The sequence below is a fragment of the Cibotium barometz genome, chromosome 29, assembly GCF_041138505.1.
Source record: "Cibotium barometz isolate CiBa-2024 chromosome 29, ASM4113850v1, whole genome shotgun sequence".
NCBI lineage: Eukaryota > Viridiplantae > Streptophyta > Polypodiopsida > Cyatheales > Cibotiaceae > Cibotium > Cibotium barometz.
This window is the reverse complement of record NC_141074.1, coordinates 19,720,205-19,725,107: the sequence shown is the minus strand read 5'-3', so window position 1 is coordinate 19,725,107 and position 4,903 is coordinate 19,720,205. Positions and strand designations below refer to the sequence as shown.

The following is a 4,903-nucleotide window of genomic DNA, read 5'->3' as shown; positions in this document are numbered from 1 at the left end:
TCCTATGTCATATCAAATGATATTAGGACGTCCTTTCATGAGGTTTTGGGATACAAGGTAAGACATACCTTCATTGTAATGGATTTCTCTAAGCATCCTATGTCATATCAAATGATATTAGGACGTCCTTTCATGAGGGAAGCACAAATGGTGCATGACTGGTCGAAAAAACATGTCTACTTACAATTCCAGGACTCTGTCATTCGAGTTGATCTTGAGAATGGTCGCGTGCATCCTTTAGGAGGCAAGGTTATCATTGATATCGGATACCACTATTCAATCAGCCCAATTAAAGTATTGCTATACATGCAAAAAGAGACCGATGATGGGGAAGATTCTCCTTATATGGATGTCCTACCGGGCATGACTGAGTCAGATAACGTAGATTGGGTACACCTAGCGGCAACCATAGACACATGGGGAAATAGAGGCACAAGTTGGGTAACACCTCTGCTGAGGGGCAAGATATGCCACCATTAGTGCCAGTAAACATGATAGGTGTTATGCACTTGACTTCTGATGATGGCAAGAAAGTGGCAAACTCCCTTGACCACCCTGAAAGTAGCGAACACTCTAACGAATGCGACTCCGAGTCTGAATCTCAAGAAGAAACTGACTTTGAGCCTGATAGGGGGTATGAATTGAATATTCACCCAAGAGTGGAAGCCATGTGCTCAAGGCCTAGGACAGTAACCTCTTGCAGTTCATCCGAGAGTGAGGGGGGCACAAGTGAAGATCGATCAAGTGAGTCTGAATCTGATATAAACAAAAATCAGAAACTAGGTAAGAAGAAGACGAGACATAAGCGACAACGCTATCGAGTTAATGTATGAGCTAGAATAAACAAAGAGAGATCCATTGCACAATGGCTTAGTTATGTAGGAGCATATGACGCTCATCGGAAGTTAGTGGATAATTGGGGAGAATACCTCCAAAGTGTCATGTGGTGCAGTTTGCAACCTCATAACATCGCCCAATTAGAAATCAAAGAGAAGCCTAAACTAAGTCGTACTGCGAGAAGGCGTCAAAACCAAGAGTTAGCTTAGCAACAAAAGGAAGTGGAATTTAAAGAAAAAAGCATGGCACAACAAGAACCGGTGGTAGACTTACACCCCGCACCCGAGCATTTCAAATCTTTTACCACGGGGAACGTAAAGTCGTCTACACAAAAGCCCAATGAACGCTTACCAATGGGAGTAGCGATGTCTACGATGGCCCGTCGGTAGTTAAGGAGATAGAACCAGCAGATCCAAGTGAGGAGTCTAAACCAGTTTTTATTGCTCAAGACCTCACCAAGACGGAAGAAGCTACACTTAAGATGCTTCTTAAAGAATTCAAGGATATATTTGCTTGGACATACCATGATATGAAGGGTGTTCCACCCAATGTGGTGCAACACATAATTCCAATGATTAGCACTGCTAAACCAATCCAGCAACGTCCCTACCCAATGAATCCTAAGTATGCAAAGATTGTACAAGAGGAAATTGAAAAGCTTATAAAATATGGATTCATATACCCTATTGAGCACTCAGAATGGGTTTCTCCAATAGTCATTGTACCAAAGAAGAATGGGAAACTCAGAGTGTGCGTTGATCTCAAAAAGGTTAATGCAGCCACCAGAAGAGATCATTACCCCTTGCCGTATTCGGAACATGTGCTTGAAAGAGTTGCAAGAGGCTTATAGCTTTTTAGACGGGTACTCTGGTTATAATCAAATCACAATTGCAGTAGTGGACCAAGCTAAAACAACTTTTATAACGGAGTTTGGAGTGTTTGCCTTTCGCGTCATAGCCTTTGGCTTAACCAATGCACCTACAACATTCCAATGCGATTGATAAACATAGCCTTTAAGGAATATCTAATGGACTTTTGTGAAGCCTTCTTAGATGATCTTTGTGTTCATTCCTCTTGGGACAAGCACTTGATGTGTTTACGAAAAGTATTTGAAAGGTGTAGATTATATCGCATCTCATTGAATCCTTTCAAATTCCAATTCTGGGTTAAACACGGAGTTATTCTAGGGCACATAGTGTCCAAAAATGGGATTTCCACCGACGAAAGTAAAATCACAGTCATTCTGGGAGTTGCCCCCACCCACCAACTATAAGAGAGTCTAGTGCTTTATCATCCATGTTGGTTATTATCGAAGGTTTATTTTATTCTTCGTTGAGATAGTTCGACCATTGTACAAGCTTCTCATTGAGTTTATTTGGACCAAAGATTGTGAGCATGCATATGAGTTATTAAAGAAGGCCCTGGTGACGAGTGCTCCAATCTTGCGAATGCCTAACTGGGATTTAATCTTCCATGTGCATATTGATGCATCAAAATTTGCTATTGGGTGTGTACTAACTTAACCTAGAGAACATAAACTAGACTACCCCATTAGCTTTGCCAGTTCGCCAGTTGAACGATGCTGAAATGAACTACACCACTATGGAGTGAGAAGGGTTGGCAATGATATATGCAGTAAAGAAATCTCGTTATTACCTTTTTGCCGCCAAGTTTGTTTTCTATGTGGATCATCAAGCATTGTTGTATCTGGTGAACAAACCATGCTCCACAGGAAGAATCACACGATGGTTGTTGATTCTTCTTGAGTTTGATTTCACTGTTGTTGTGAGACCTGGCAAAAAACATGTCATGGCTGATCATTTGTCTCGCATACCTAATGGTGGTGAAGCTCCTACGGGAGTTGATGATGACTTACCTGACACTTCCTTGTTCATGGTGGAGAGACAATGCCTTAATGGAGTGAGAAGATTGCTAACTTCTTAGTTAATGGTTTTCCACCCAAAGAGCTTGAACTTGTGAGCGACAATGGTACGCATTTTATAAATAAAGTGATTAAGGAGCTCACAAGAAATTTCATGATATCCCATTATAAATCTACTCCTTATTATCGGCAAGCGAATGGCCAAGCCGAGAGTACCAACAAGACCTTAATCTCTATTTTGACAAAGACAGTTGAGGCTCATCGCACGGATTGGGATCTAAAGCTTACGATAGCTTTATGGGCCTATCGTACTACATACAAAGTGGCTATTAATTGCACACCATTCAAGATGGTATATGACCAAGAAGCAGTCATGCCATGGGAATTTGTCATTCCTAGTCTTCGTGTTGCTACTCAAGAGGGCTCGGATGGTAATCCCTTAGTAGAGCGTTTGTATATCCTTGAGCAGTTTGTTAGACGAAGAAAGACAATTGGCGGTGTACAATGCCCTTGTAGAGAAGGATAGAAGGAAGAAATGGTTTGATCGTCACCTGAAAAACAAGGACATCAAAGTTGGGGATAAAGTCCTGATGTATGGAGTGCTGCATAACGAAAAGAAAAAGCTAAAATATGTTGGTAAGGAACCGTACAGAGTATGTGAAATTACCCCGCAAGGTACCATTCGAGTCGAGACTCTCGACGGAGTTAAAACTGTTGGATTCCTCAATGGGAGTAAATTCAAAAGATACTATGACCCCCTAAGCCAAGAGGAATTACATACAATCCATCAGAAGAAGGCAGCTAAAGAACAAGCTGAGCTTAAGAAGATACAAGCGAGAGTTGAAGCTAAAGAATGTCAACAGCGTGTTAGGCACCAACGAGAGGCCAACTTGGGGACTACGCAAGCATTTTTTGAGGAGGCAGAGGAGGATTCACTAGAATCTGTGTTGACCCGCCTCTACAATACCCAATTGAGCTATAGAGTCCTTTTACGGGAAGGTGCTATATAATGCATTATTGGATACGGGAGCTCAACACAATTTGCTGTCATATGGAGTGTGGTGTCAACTTGGAAAATCACCCTTATTCAAGAGTACCATCCAAGTTAAGGGTTTTAATAAGAAGAAAACCACTCTCTCGGGAATTATGCACACTCCTGTTGCCTATGACAAGGAAACTGTAAACTTAGGACGTGGATGTTAGCCACCAAGTGCAATATTGATTGGGCAACCAGGCGAGTTACAATGCAAGAACCAGCTCTCACTGACCACTCAAGGTCCCGCACCTAAGCCATCAACTCTGGACAAAACGCTAGATAAGGAAAAATCATAAAGTCAAGTGGCTACACCATCTTTGATTGTTTGCCACCCCTCTAAATGCTTTTTGGTTATGCCTGCTGGTACCATGGAGGGAACTGTAAACTTAGGGCGCAAATGGATGTTAGCCACCAAGTGCAATATTGATTGGGCAACCGGGCGAGTTACAGCGCAAGAACCAGCTCTCACTGACCACTTAAGGTCCCGCACCTAAGCCATCAATTGTGGACAAAACGCTAGATAAGGAAAAATCATAAAGTCAAGTGGCTACACCATCTTTGATTATTTGCCACCCCAACGCTTCAACACCAAGAGTGGAGACAGGCAGTGTGGTCCCCAAGGCTCCGCTTACTTTACCGAAGAGTACATACAAATGGGTCCCAAAAGCTTCGTTAACGGCTACCTCTACTGCTCAATCTCGTTCAGACAAGAAGCCTCATAGTAGGAAAGCAGCTACTCGCCCTAGAAAAGGCAAGGTAACATCACGTTGGATTCCTAAAATATTATTAGCAGCAGCTACCTGTCCTAGAAAAGGCAAGATAACATCACGTTGGATTCCTAAAATATTATTAGCAGCCTAAGGGTACTACGAAGGGAATGACCAAATTTGGGTCCCTAAACATAAGCTGAATTCATCTGCATCGCCTGTAAAATCTTGTAAGCCAAATGTTGCTAGCCAACGACAATTCAAGACCGTGGTAAGGGAAAGGTAACTGAGTACTCCACACCACTTCTTCTAGAGCTAGTTTGGATTCCCAAACAATTCGATACCACCTAGCTCAGGAAGGGGGGAGTCACAGGAAGCTTCTAGCTCCTCATGCCATTCACACGTTGATATAAAAGTTTCTGCACGCTCTACACCTACCCT

At 42.4% G+C, this 4,903-nt stretch overlaps 1 pseudogene; it reads left to right on the top strand.

Moving 5' to 3' along the window:
* The first annotated feature begins 3,068 nt into the window (after positions 1 to 3,068).
* Positions 3,069 to 3,729, top strand: LOC147621943 (uncharacterized; annotated as a pseudogene).
* The last annotated feature ends 1,174 nt before the right edge of the window (positions 3,730 to 4,903 follow it).